Here is a 15,040-nt window from a genome sequence, read left to right on the forward strand (position 1 = left end):
TTAGAATTTAAAGCAGAAGGGCTCTAGACCTCTTATTTCAGACTCTTGTGGCTCCATGTGCAGAAATCACATTGGGAATAATGAAAGTTCAGCATTTACATTGAAGGCATAGTACATGAGAGGACATGAAAATATTTTGGTGAAAAAGAATCTGGCTAGATACAATAATGTTTCCGTCCTGTGCTTCAGAAATTGTTAGCGTGCTATGAGTTTGGGGGGGTTGTGAAGGGACAGTACTTGTTTGGGACGCAGGTTATCCCCATACATCCACCGTTCTTTGTCCTGCTGCTCAGCAATGACACTTAGGAAAATAAATACATTTGTATGTACCATACAGACCTACAATACAAAAGAGAGGAAACTATCACAAATGGCTGATTTCTGAAAGTCGGTAAGAACAATAAGATTCAGTTCAGCCCTTAGATACACACCAATGGTTTCATCTTATGATTCCTCTACCTTTTACACTTCCTACTTTTACTATTATTTTACTAACACTTTTCCTAACTTCTCCCTGTCCTTTGGCCACACTGGTTACTATTCCTCATAATATTTTCATTTTTGATTTGTGTTATACCTTCACACATGGTTTAAAAGAAGGAAGAATCATTTATCTTCTCAAAAAATAACCATAGTTACTATTAACCAGACTTGGGTCTCTGCTGGGCAGTCAAGAAGGAGTGGCTCAAGTGTCTTCAGTAGCTGTAACCCAGGAACTGAAGTCACTAGAAGTCGATGCCCATGTTGACAGGAAGCTTTCTCCTATGATAACGTATTTCAAAGCAAAGTGCATGCATCAGTCGTGACGGGTACTAGAAGAGCTCCATTCTTATGGCAGTTTTGGTCCATAACAATTTCTCATCGGCAGCCAAATAAAGCGATGCGAAAAATCTGAAAATGGATGTTAACAATTCGTTTTCTAAATTTGCTTGGTTATTTCCATGTGCCAGCAGGTTGATTGCGCCTGCTAGAGTCCACTAGTTAAGTAGTTCTCCCCATAAGAAAAATCTCTGGGTAATGTGGGCATCACCTGAACCAACTAATTCACTGCCAGGAACTGGCAAGATTCCTCAGAATAACAATGATCTGGGAAGCTTTTTTACAAATCAGTATACGTTGAACTCCTGTGAAAAGGGCTTTCTGGGGAAGATCTCCCGGGTACAGCGCTGCTCTGTTTTGGAGGCAAGCAGGAGTTTAAGATTTCCTTCTGCCTCCACGACTCCATGGGAACGGTGCCTTTCCCACCGCGCCGTTCAGAGCAGCAATAACACCGCACAACATCGGCTCAGTCTTAGGCAGGCAGCCTCCCAAGGCTACTTCAGCAGCTGGAAATCTTTAGAGGTGCTTTATAAATATGCCCACTCTTACAGCAGGAGCCACGTCCTATGCCACCGAGGAATTTTCCTGCATCTGCTCCACAGAGAAATCCATGCGAGGCTGAAGGTCACAGCTCTGAGGAGTCCTTGCATTAAGTGACCTCAGCTGGCTAGGATGTGGTCCCGGGTAATGTCTAATGGGTTTCGTATGACTCAGGTTTTTCTCCTTTGTCCTTCCCTCTCCTTCACCGGTGTGCATTTTGCTAGTTAGTGGCTATGCAGCAACAGCTGCAAAGTACCATTTTAAGGCAAATTATTATCAATATCACTTTGCCAAGTTGCCGCAAACTATTGAACAGCATTCTTCCAAGCAGCCTGGTCACCGCAACCCCCTAAGCAGAGCACGCATTTTTATCCTGGCTTGCATTTTTCTCCTAAACCAGTGGTGCGTAAGGCGAAAAGCCCGGACCTTGCCTGGCTGACGCGGAGGCAGGCGATGCTCGGAGCCCAGCTCCAGCCAGCCCAGGCTCCGGCTCTCAGGCTGCAAAAGGAAGGAAAAATCTGCTGTAGTGAGCAATGCTTCTGCGATGTGGCAGTTCAGTAGGTGGCAGATGAAAGCTAATGCTCCAGCGCGATACTAGAGGGCACTGTAAACCTGGCAGTTTTGGCTTCCGAGTGGGACGAAGTTAAAATTGAAGTGTTTGCTATTTGCGGTCATTAAAGCTCTCTTGGTACTTAGTGCAAAATTAGTGCTAACCCCTGGGTCTTGAACAAATTAATTTGTGGAATTACATTCTGCTGTCGTAGATCCCCCCCCTTACACTTACAGCACAGGATCCTTATTCATTGCCAGGCCCTGAGCCGCTGTATCCCGCTGCCAGAGGGGCTCCGCTGCCAGTAAAGGAGCAGTCGGTATAATGCTTGGGGGAAAGGGGAGCAAGAACCATTATGAGAACTCAGGAACTTTTTTTTAAAGCTATCACTTATCAGTAATGTGTTCATTAATTGGCAGCCAGACCGCTGCCTGACTTCATTTAAAAAACCGATGGTTTCTTTTTATTGTGGTGGTGCAAGGTTTCATCCTTTTGTATATGCCAACATCAATTTTTCCTGTGTGCCTGCTTAAGGATACACACCTATCAGACAGTAGGAGAATTCCTGCACTGTGATAAAACAAAGTTGTTTTTAAAAGAGTCTTTTAAAACATACGTAAAAATAGGACCACGCTATTCTAAATTAAACACTCCAGTCAATGTGATCAATAGATTAATAGGTTTCAGTATCCATCTCCTCAGATATTCCTCATACATCTATCACTGCAATTTGTAATTCAGTATTCAACTTAAATTAGTAAGATTTAAACTGAAACAACAACAGACTGACAAGTAAACAAGACTTCCCAATTTAAATGTAAAATATTTACCCAATACGCAGAATCAAGCTCTCCCCTTTCACAATACGACCGCCACACGAAATACGCATAGAACTGCAGGGAATAAGAGGAAAAGGGATCTTGAGAGGTCACCTAGTCCACCTCCTTCCCCCAGGGTAGGATCAACCCTGCCTAAATCAACCTTGACAGGGGTTTCTCCAACCTGTTCATCCCTGGGTTTTTTAAGGAGACTCCACAAGCTCCCCAGACGGTCTATTCCGGGTGTCAGCTGTTCTTATAGATGGAGCATTTTCCCCAAAGTCTGACTCAAATTGCATTTGCTGCAGTTTAAACCCACTACTTCTGTCCTACCCCGGTGGCTGTGGGCAACAGTTTATCACTTTTGTAGCATCTTTTACATTTTGGGAGATTATTACTGTATTTTCATCAGCCTGCAGTAATCGACCGCTGTTCTTCCCTTCTTTCCTTCTCGGTAGGTTTGTTTTCTAGAACTCTGACTGTTCTTTTCATTTTCTGTATTTTTCTGGAAGCCTGATAACCAAAACTGCTCCTCCCCAACACTCGGTACAGATGGGAGCAGTGTACCGTACCACACTCTCTTTACGTACCGTGGTGTCAGCTTTGCTTTTCTCACACCAGGGTACCACAGTTGGCTCAGGGTTAACTTCTTGCCCACGATATGACCCCTTTTCCTTAGAAATGCTGCTTACGCAGCCGTTTCCTGACACGTTTTGATAGTTCTTGTACATTCTGCTTTGCTCTTGTCCTTTTTGCACGTCAATCTATTCTTTCCAGCCTATTTCTTCAGTTTGTTGAGATTTTTGAATCTTCCTCCTGTTCTCTGAGAGCACTTGCAGCCCCTCTCAGCTTGGTGTCGTCAGCAGATGCAGTAAGTCTACTCCATATTCCATTACCCAAGTCACGTTGAGTAATACCAGACCCTGCACAGACCCCTGCAGTGCTGTACTCAAGCCATCCTTCCACGTCGACAATAAACAGCCGATAGCTTTTCAGTATGCTTTCCCAGCCGGTTTGGTACCTTACAGCACTTCTCCTCGACCATATTCCCCCACCTTGCTCCTGGGAACGCCACATGAAACAGCGTCAAAAGCCTTACTGCAGTCAAGATGTATCACGTCTCCAGCCTCTCCCCTCTCTGAGACCCGCTGCCCTGTCACGGGAAAATTAGATTGGTTTGACATGATTTATTCTTGACAAAACCACGGCTTGTGGGGCTACCTTATGCCAATGGCATGCCTTGCCTTTGGAGCTAGTGAGCAAAATTCCATCCCCATTGAAGTAAGGGACAAAACCCCCGGCACCCAAGAAAGACTTTCCCATGTCCAGATTCCACTCAGCACGCACAAGCAGTGGAAATACCATTGCACTAGTGCTCACGTGGGTAAGCAGTGGTTTATTTCCACTGAGAGCCGCAGATGCAGAAGGTCGTACAGGGAACGCAAACATGGGTTTGCGCTTTGTACAGCCCGAGTACCATCGCGTTGTGTGCGTGCGGCCCCCTGCCTCTCTGCAACCGCATTATCTGGTGCTACATCATTTCATTAGTATCCTTGGCGCAATGGGTCAGATCCAATATAGGTGGAAGCAGGTATAATTTACACGCTGAAGGGAGCTGGAAGAAGGCGTAAATTACTCAAGCACAGACTACCTAAGATTCACTTAAAATTCGCTCTGCATTTGGCACCAGATATATAGAAGATAATCAAGTTTTCCTTTTCGAGATCTTGTGTATTTAAAACCTGCTGTGTTTAATTTTTGCAGTCACAACAATGCTCATTCGTAAATATTTCCTAATGTTTGATCCTATTAGTATGTGCAGCGCAGTGTTTGATTAATGGACTAGAACAATGGGATCAAATATATTTTGGGCTCCAGAATACCACTTTGTAATGCCTAATATTTGATAAGATATTACAGATAGGCTTGTCTTCTGCCTAGATGTGATTGCACTTGAATTCTGAGAAACTCAGATACAGATCTTGGATAAGATCTGAATTTCAAGTGAGTCCTAATTACATAGCACGCTGGACCAAACCTTGAGGTCTGCACATTTCCAGCGCTGGATTCTTCACAGCTCGGATGCAAATGCTGTTTCCTAGCCTTCTCTCTCAGGGATTCATAACGTATTCATCAACTTGTAGTACCTAAGAGCCCTGTCCGACTGTATTTGGAAGACCTTAATTTGACTCCAGTAGGAGTTTAACAATATTAATAACTAATATTAAACTGGATTCCTAACGGGGATGCTAGGACAATACCCTTTGATCACTGCATTAATCTGGTGCAATTGTGTTTATATCAGCCTTGCTCATCCCATGTGTGCTTAGTGCCATCTTGGCATGAATATGAAATATGCAAATCTGGGGGATACACGTTAATAGTGGGTCCATCTGCTAGGATCTTTTATTAAAGAGAAGTGTGAATGCAGTTGCCATGCAATACACTCTTACACACAAGGACCACGAGTTACGAAAACAAGAGAAAACATCTGATGCTTTTGCCTTATTGGTATTTCACATTCATCGTTTCTCCAGCCCATTTTCATTTTAATTTAGAAATTTTCACAAAAACGAAATTTGAGTGAAAAAGCTCAGCAGTTAGCAATGACTGTGCGTACACACGCACACACATCTCTTCCTCTCTAGTGACAGACAGGATATTACTTTTCCACTGCATATGAAATGAATACCAGAAGCATAAGAAAAAGCATGTAAATTCCAACCCTTAAAGCCTGATCTGGATCTCACTTCTACTGCTTAAGACAGCTATAACCTAGAGGAAAACTATCTGTTGAAGTGAAAAAGATAATCCAGAGCTGCTGAATGGAGAGACAAGCCCAAACTTCAGCTCAGCCTTGAATATGGAGCCATAGCCCAGTGTCTCCAGAGCATACAGATAAACTGCTGCGTGCTGCTATTTCACTTTTTTCCATAATAAACAACTCTTCCAACTTCATCCGAAAGGAAAAGCTCCTATGGCTCATTGTTCTTGTGAACCGCTGCGTCCTTAGCTTGTCTCTCCCGTGGGTGTGTGCTGTTCCATGCTAATAGTTTGGGGGGAGTACGCTGTAATTTATTTAACAGTTGGAAGGTGAAACCTCTGTGCCCTAGATACGCAAGTGCTGATTCGGATGTGGAGTGAAGAAGGTGTCCTGATGACAGAAAGTCAAAGTATCCATCTTGATGAGCATGCTTAATCCAGGAACTGCTTTTTGTTCACCAGCCTGCAGATATGGAGAGCTTTTGTCACCGTAACTAGTTCTGAGTCTCACGCTCATCCCAGAAGGCTGAACTGAGCAATCGCTCCTTTATTCAAGGGCACCGAGATCTGAAGTACAAACAGGGCCCATGTTCTCCTCCTTGTTTCACAGATATTTGAGTAGGCAGGAGAGTAAGCAAGAAGAGAGGGTTTTTTTTCATATCTTCAATATGCAAATAGATCAGTGAGCTCAGCTCTCTATTCATTGCTTCCAACATACATGACAGAGATGATGCTGTTCCCATTGTCAGACTAAAACTGGGGGCTTGATGACAAGAAACTCACTGAGTTTCCATCTGCATAAAGCTGAGATGATGGTTGGGTAAGGTAAGTCCCTGCACTGGAATATGTCAGCTCCACTGTCTACATCCACAATTTATTAGCTGTGTTTGGGATCTGAAAAGCCAGTTAGAGTCCCAGTTATTCCTGCACGATCAGCTCTTAGTGTGACTTGGTGTGGCCTCATTTGTGTCTACCCAAGGGACTGCCACCTTTCTCCCTCCCGTAGGTATAGCTACTGTAGCCTGGGCTGCAGCCAGTGAAACTACTGAAGTGAGTGCTCAACCAGCACATGACTCAAGAAGTTGTTAAGTGCTGAGATTGATTAGATATGTATTTATTAAGTTCCAGTGATGCAAATAGCGTATTAGCATAACTGGGTCAATTATTTGGCAATCAGGCCGTGTGTGCCTGGGAGGGAAGCATGTGCATGTGTCTGCTGGTTTTGTGCTGCTGAACACATCACCTGCTTGGAAGAGAATAAAGGTGTTTATCCCAGCGCTAAGGCAAGACAGAAAAAAGAACAAGTCAACCTTCCAGAGCTAGCTGATTATGCATTTTCCGCATCAAATTGTCAGCATTTATTCAATTACTTCACTCATTACAAGTGTGTTCTTCAACCACTAACCTAAAAACCCTCCCTGCTGCTGTCAGCTCCATTAGAAGCGACACGTTCCTTCCTCAGGTTAAAAAGCGTTTGTGGAAGACGTCTCCTCCCAGCGTGAGGCTCGGGGCTGCCGAGGAAGCACAGCCCCGCGCTGGGAAGGGAGCTCCTCTCCCCATCGCCGCCCGCCCCGAGCGGGGCCAGGGGGGCAACGCTGGGGCTTCCCATGGAACCAATCCATGGGTTGAGGTGAGCGCTCCGTGGGGTGGCAGGAGTTGTTTTTAAAGCACAGACATGCTCCGAGGCAGGGATTAGAGGAATCCGCAGGGCTCTGTCAAGGATACAGAGGAGATCCCCAGAGCCAAAACCGTATACTCTCAAACGCTTCCATTTTAATAGTAAGTTAAAAGGAAAGTTCCCCTTCTGAGGGGTTGTTAATTATAGATCCCTCCTTTAAATGCTCCTCCTGTTTTTATCCGTACTTACTCCCCCACAGCCGGTAAAGATAAGGAAAGCTCTACCTTCCCCAAAATCAAATAAATCTTAAACGCTTCCTGAGCTGATTCACTTGGCTAAGCTCTGATTTGATAGATGAAACAAAAGACAAGGCAACAGAAAGCAACATATTTTCCCTGTGTCAAGGTGAAGTACTTCCCATCACCCAGCCCATCTCTGCTGGGGTTAATGTGCATCAATAATATCTAAATGATCAAAGTTTTTCAGCAAAGACAGCGATGGGTTTTTTTCTGACTTGTCATGCTTGTTTTCCTTACAGAGGCAATGACCTGCCGTAGTTAAGGCTTGCAGTTTGGCACGCGGGAGCATTTTGAGAAGCGTTATCTCCCTAACAGAACAGCAGCCTCATGTTTCCCTGCACAACAACCTTTCTTAGCCTAAAATGCTTTGCATCCCATTTCCTTGCTCTGGCTAAGTGCTTGCATGCTGAAAATCCCACCCTCCCTCCAGCTGTCCTCCTGGCAGGAAAGAGACAGCATCTTCTCTCTAGAGAGTACAGTCACTGCTCCTTTGGTTATCTAATCAGGGAGGGCAAAATTCACCGCGGGCCCTGTAAAACCCTCTGAGCTGCAGAAAATGCACCCGAGGTCTTGTGTGGGAGGGTGTGCGGCGGCGAGCCGGGGGAAGCCTCCCCTCCCAGAGCAGATGCTCTCTGCCATCTCCCCAGTAGCTTTCACAAAGGAAAAAAGGATGAAGAGTACTCCAGGGACTGAAGCATTCAGCTCTTCCCTCTCCGGCTCACTGGAGTATGTGTGTGCCTAAGAGCCGGGGACGGATAGCACGGGCCAGTCTGGCCCCGAGGCGAGAGCCGTGCTGTGCAGGAAGGGCAAGAAAAGAAATATCCCCCACCCACCCTCCTGGACTGCGTGTACCAAAGCTGTCTGTTGCTCAGTTTCTCAGGCTTTGTGTGGGTTTTCCAGCTTTTCTCCCAACTACAAAATATTATGTCTCTCTTCCTTTTAAAACTCAGGGATTTTGTCTTTGCACCACGCCCAAGGAACTGGAAAGCACAAACCTCCCCATTCTGATCAAGCTGGAAGCTTTCTTCACATCCACGACAACAAAAGGATAGTACAAGGGTGGTGAGATGAGACAAATCTCCCCTGATAAGCGCAAGGTTCAAGCAGCCTTCCCCTCCGTCATCCCTAAAACAAAAGCACCTGTAGTCATTTCCTCCCCTTTTCTCCGCAAACTTCTCCCCGGAGGTCCCGGCGGGCTGGAGAAAGCCACCGCTGTGCTTATCAAATATTACCCGAGACCCTCCCTTGCGAAGAAGGGCTCTGTCGCCTGCTCCCGGGCTGGCAGCACCATTACGAGCCTTGTGTTTCCACCTAATAAAATGCTTACTCACTTGCAGTAGGCACTTTGACATCCTTGGCCGCGCATTGCTAGATAAGGACTATAAAAAGAACGTATTGCTATTATAGGTGATACAGCAATATGTATCCTCAAATGAAAGATCCTTTATAAGCCTGGTTATTATTCTGGCAGTAATCTTGGATCTCTCTCCACGGACTCAACTCAGCTCAAGTGTTAGCAAGCACATCACCACCGAGAACGGGGACTGCGAGGTGTCACGTTTACCTTCTGTTGTTTCAGTATATCCTCTATCATCCCAAGCCGGGAAAACACTTCCCTCTTCTCCCGCGCATGTCAAAAGCACCATTTGCCATTTAGATTTAGGGAGCCAAATATAGCCATAGTATAAACAGGTGCGAGCCCGCATATGTCAATAGAATTACACCTACTTATAATGGGTTTACATTTGGCCCTTGAGCCCCGGGGATCCCTTTGGGAGCAGAGGCTGTATTAAATATTAAGGGCCTTATTCTCCACCCCTGCCTACGCTGTAGTAATTAAGTCTCAGTGCAGACCCATTGATTTTCAACCGCGCTCTCCTTGCGTGGGAAGGTAGTGCTCAGCGGGAGGGAGGGGGCAGAGCTGTCCCCTCAAGGAACAGCACATCCATTTTGCTCCTCGCAGAAATTTCACCCAGAAGGAGACGATACCCGGCATTAAATATTCGCAAAATGTGCTTGGGCAAAAGAATGCAAATGGTCTAAAATTAAACGTTCGCTGCAACTCTTCCCCATTCCTTCCCGCCTGTGGCAGCAGCACTGCCCGCTGCTTTGCAGCCGCTTCCCCTGGGCTGCCGCGTCTATGAGTGCCACGAGATCTCTCTCCTTCCCAGCACAAGGACCCTTGGAGCATCTCTCTCCTTCCCAGCACAAGGACCCTTGGAGCCAGATCTCTCGGTTTACCCCAGGAGCGGGAGCAGGGCGATATCCCACCCTCTGAGCTTGTTCCTGGATCTCCTGAATGGCTGTGTAACCTTGGACAAGGCACACAGCCGCTGCCAGCCTCTCTGGGGTATTACGCTGAGTAGTTAATTCTGGTGATTTGCCTGGAGCCAGCGCCTTTTACCTGGGTCTGTCCACGTATTATTGCTAGCTTCTGATCTTTTGAGCTTGCAGGGCTGAGACAAACGACTTTGGTTTTTCTTTAAATGCCATGTAGTTTAGAAGTGTGACAACTCATACTGTGCTGTTACTCTTTCCAATTGAAGCCTAATGATGCGTGCATATCACTTAACTCTGATGTCAATAATCAGCACACCACTTGGTCTGTGCTGTGGCTATTAGAGGGAATGAAAATTAAATACCAACTCCTTTTTATCCTGTTACTGTACCATAATAACTAATAAAGGAGCAATAAGTGAGACACGGGGAATTTCCAGGGGAGTCATTACTACAGAGGAGACCTAAAGGCACACAGTGAAATTCAGGAATATTAGCCAGCCCTGAATTCCCAGCCAGTGCTTCTCACTTAAGTAATACCGCTGCTGTAAAATAAGTGTTTACAGAAAAAATTACCATGTGGAAAGTATCGGTCTGTGCCCTGACCAGAGGAGTGGAGACTGAGCCAGAATCAAAGAGAGTCTTGCAGGTAAAGACCACCCTGTGCATCAGTGTAGCGTTAAGGCTGGGCCACAGTCAGGAGACACGCCGGCATTTCATAAATCTCACTTACGCTCCAGTATATGTGAAACGTTTCCCAGAAGAGCTCTAAATCACCTCTGCCCGGGCACAGGGTGGATCGTGTGTTTTCCAGGGACTCTTAGATGGGAGAAGCCACATAGAGACCTCAGAGCAACGGGCCAGAGGAAATCGTATAACAAAATACTGAGTCGATGAGATTGAAAACCACACGCAAGTTGGACAAGGCACTTTCTGGCTTAGAAATTATTGAATTCTTGGTTAGGAAGGAACAGTCATTTTTTGGTGGTGGTGTACACAGGGGGCAGTGGGGATTCTTTGGTTTTCCTCCCCGTAAACGGACTGTCATTTACCCAGGTGCATGTCAAAAACCTGTCGCTGCTTAGGAATGATCCTGTCTCCAGCGTCTGCCTGGTGCAGGGCAAGCCTGGACCCTTACCTGCCACAGGTCTACCCACCCTGTCGATAGCTGGAGCCTCCTCTGCCCCTCAATGTGGACACAGGAGAGTTGACCTAAGCAACACCTATAGCTTCTGCATCCCCGTGCTGGAAAGTATTATCACACCTTACAGCCTTGTGTGTTAATCCCCTGCCTTACCAAAGAAAACCAGGCTTGGTTAAATCCCAAAGCGCATTCCCACCGTTATCAAAGCATTTCCCAGCCATCTGATTTCCCCATCTCCGAGTTCCTGCTTTGTTTATCCTATTAATTCCAACCACCCCCTCTTCTCCCAACACACACGCACGCAGCCTCATTTACAGCATCTTCGCCAGCAGAAGCCTCCCCAAAATATTCAGGGCACACCAACCGAGGACTTACACGGGCGGGGAAACCCTCGTGACTAGAGATTTTTTTTTTCCTTCCCCTCAAGCAAACATGATCTCATGATTTTTCATTTTTTTTTTTAAGCTCTTAAAGGAAAAAAAAAAAAAATATCGAAGACAGAAGCCCCAAGGAGTGGCCCTCCCGCCCTGCCGTTACCTAACGGGAGGCAGCGGGCTCTGCCCGCAGCCGGGACAGCGCGGATGCTGCAGCCGCGGTACCCCCGGAGCCGCCGGGGCTGAAGGCTCCCCGCTCGCAGCCTCCTCTTCCTCGGGTGGTTCTTCCTCTTTTCCTCCTCCTCCTCCCTCCCTTCCTCCCCCCCCCCGCTCGCATTTCCTCCTGCACCTTTAAGAAGCACATTGCTCGCCGGTGGGATGGTGTGTGCTAAAGCTGCACAGAGGAAGTTACGCAGCCGGGATCAGGCACGGAGATAAAAGCTCCGATTGTGATTGAAAGTGAGAGCAAAAGGGATTTCAGCCTCGGCATTAACTTGCGAGGGGAGCCGGGGATTGCACAAAGCTTCCCCGGCCATCTGCCCTTGGGGGCCGGCGGCGCAGCGGCTGCCCGCCGGGCTGGGGCGGGGGGGGGTGTTTGGGGGTTCCCCCCGGCCCCGAAGTTCGCTGCTCCGCCGGGAGCCCCGCGCCGCAGAGCTCCCTCCCGGTAAGGACCTGCAGCGCCGAGCACCGGCCAGCGCGGGGGGGGGGGGGTGGTGGTGGTGAGGAGGGGGGAGCGGCGGGCAGCGCGCGGTGCCGGCATCTGCCCCCCGCCCCCCTCTCCCAAACAGCGGCGTGTCGTGTGTGTGTCCCCCCCGCACCTCCAAAGTTGCTCCGAGGCTCTCCCGGGGTCCGTCCCCCCCCCGCCCGGGAGCGGCACCGCCTGCCCGCAACGGGACGGCTGCGGTTATTTTCCCTCTTCGGAGTTCGGAAATGAGGGGGGGGGGCCGGGCCGCCCCCCCCCCCCCCCCGCCCCTCCGAAGGCAGCGCTCCCCTCGCTGAAAGCCCTTTGGTCTATTAAAGAAAATAACGGGGGGGGGCGGGGAGCGGGTTCGGTGTGCCGGGACCCGCAGACGCCTTAGGGAGAGCGGCGGGGGGTCCGCGGGGGGGGTCCCGCGGGGGTCCCGGGGCTCCTTCGGGCTCTGCAGCGTTTTCCGCGGGGTTCAGCCTCCGGCACAGCGCGGGTGGTTCCGACTTCGCTGTTAAGGGTGAGGGGAAGGGGGAGCAGCGTGGGAAAGGAGGGGAAATTGGGGCTGGGGGTCGCTCTGGAGGCGACGCTTCTGAAAGAGAATTGAAAACTCCTCCAGTGAGTTTACTTTCCGTACTTAATTCCAGAGCAGCTCAGTTGTTGCTCAGCCTTGTCTCTTTATTTCAGTAGGGTGTTAATCCAATAATAATAATAAAAAAAAAAGGAACCAGCTAAGTGAAGATACAATCTAATTTTGTGTTTTTAATACTCTGGCTATCAGTCCCCAGTGATTGCTGAGTACTCTTCAAAGAAAACAAAGAGCATTGATTCTATTTGTTCCCGTGAACTGCAGTTTCTTAATAATATCAGGTGAAGATTTATTTTCTAAGGATCCAACCAAATCAAGCAGGGCAAAACCTTGAATTCGGAGAGTCTCTCTCCCCCGTTTGCAGCATGCTGGCTTATTTCAGAGCAACATTGTGCAACTATTTCTGCAAAGGGACGGTACCGGCTAAGTGTTGCACCGCAGACTTCGCAGGGAACCCGCACGCCTGGCTGATTGACTGACAATAAACACATTTTCCCGGCAAATTTTTCTTTCCCTGGGAATCTATGACATTTAGCAAGCATAACAAGAAACTAATAGATATTATAGATCCTTTCTTCCTGGGTTTTTCCCCGACAGCCATTCAAGTGCAAAATAGAATTGTTAAGGCTATGAAAATAGATCCATAAACTGAACGGCGCTGGAGTCCTCATTAAAACTACCCTGCTTGTTTTCTATACAATACCGGAGTCTCACGCTCTCCGCTGTTATTAGGCACTTGGCTGTGACCAATCTGATGTAATAATTAGGAACTGACTTCTTATAACTGAAAAGACAGCTCTGATGTCAGCGAGACTTATAAACACTGTGTCACACCGGCTTATTATTTTTACTACATTTACTCATAATGTAAAAATAGCAGCCAGTCTATTCTTTCTTTGGGAGTTTATTCAGGTCCAACGCAGCTATAATAGGCTCTTCTTTGAGAGCTGGCGATGAAGCATGAGAGATAGCTTCTCTTTTCTGAACTCATTCATCTCAATCAGCAATCTTTCAACCAAAAAGGGGGGAAAGGGAGATGGTAGCACAGCGATGTGAAGCCCCTGAACATGGATCAACGCATTTGTTAACCTGGAGTTTCTGAGCTTTATGAGAAAGCAAATCTTAAACATGCTGTTGAAGCAGATATCCCTAAATTCTGGAAGAAAAGTTGGGGAATCAAATAGAAAGGGAATTATCCGGAGCTAAATTTCTGTTCTGGATACGTGCCTCCCACCTTCTCTCATGAGCTCTCCCTCCTGGGTCTAATGCTGAGAGAGGGTGTGACTTTTTTTTTTCAGTTGTCATTTCGTTTTGTAATTACTTAAGGGGTTTATAGCTCTACTGGAAAGACAACAAAATTGCAGAAATGTTGCTCTAACCTGAAATGAATACTGGGAAGGTCATTGCTCTTTGTATTAGGTGAACCTTAAATGTCGTTAGGACTTTAAATTGTTTCTTATTAAATGTTATTGTTCAGATAAATCATATGTGGGGATGCTGGACAATGTATCTGTCTCCCCAGCTGTCTTATTTATTTGTTTATCTTTTTAAGACTATCAATTTGTCTGTCTGTCCCTGCTCTGTGTCTGCATATTCTCTGTCTTCTAATGACCTATAGCTGCTTCTTGATATTATTTGAAGACCCATTAGAGCTCTTGTTGTCCAGCTGCTGCTACAAACCAGATACCTTAAATGGGGCAGCGCTCCTTCCCATCTCTCAAACAGCAGAAGAGCCATAAGCGTCTTACTATGGATTTCTTTTTATTAAAGTTGTATATCTCCCTTTTACAAAAACCTGGCTTTTGGCTCGGGAAGCCCAGCTGAGGGCTGTCTCTCCTGGGGGACCCCTGTTTCTACAAGTTTTGTTGCTCCAACTGCCCCCCCCTTGCTCCCAGCTAATTTGCCTTTCAATTCCTTGCAGGTGCAGCCTGCTAATGAACTCTTCCTTTGTCCTGACCATGAAAGAGAGAGGAGACCTCAGGTAGCAGCATGGCTTGCAGCTGAAGGCTCGGGGACCTTGACACTCAGTCGCCAAAGGGCAGAGTCAGACAGAAAACCTCACCGCCGCCACTGCGAGACGCACGAGGGAGAAGCAGCAAGGCCAGCGCTGCTCCTGTCAACCCGCTGACCGCCCAGCATCCTGCTGGGACCGCGGCGGATCTTGCCACCCAACGTGTTTATGTTGACACAACCACCCTTTGGGAGAAAGGAATTTTAGCTCCTCAGAGTCTCTCTTGTCAGAGTTGTACTGATGACCAGATGCTCTATTTATTTTACGTGCTAATGTTCAAAAGCCCCGATAATTATTTAAGGCGGACGACAGTTTAAGGCACTTCCCACAGCGACGCATTTGCGGCAGACAAGAAGGCTGAGGAAAACCTGATCCAGCACCATCTCACGGCCTCTCCAACTTACTCCTATCAAATTTCATCAGCGACTCAGAACTTGATCTTTCTATTGATTGACTGGAGTCACCTCTAGATATTTTCATGCTGATTTGGAAGCCCTTTCATACAATAAAAGGAGGGGGGGAAAATGAGGTTAAGGAAGACTTTTGACCACTG

This window comes from Gavia stellata, chromosome 24, assembly GCF_030936135.1.
Source record: "Gavia stellata isolate bGavSte3 chromosome 24, bGavSte3.hap2, whole genome shotgun sequence".
NCBI lineage: Eukaryota > Metazoa > Chordata > Aves > Gaviiformes > Gaviidae > Gavia > Gavia stellata.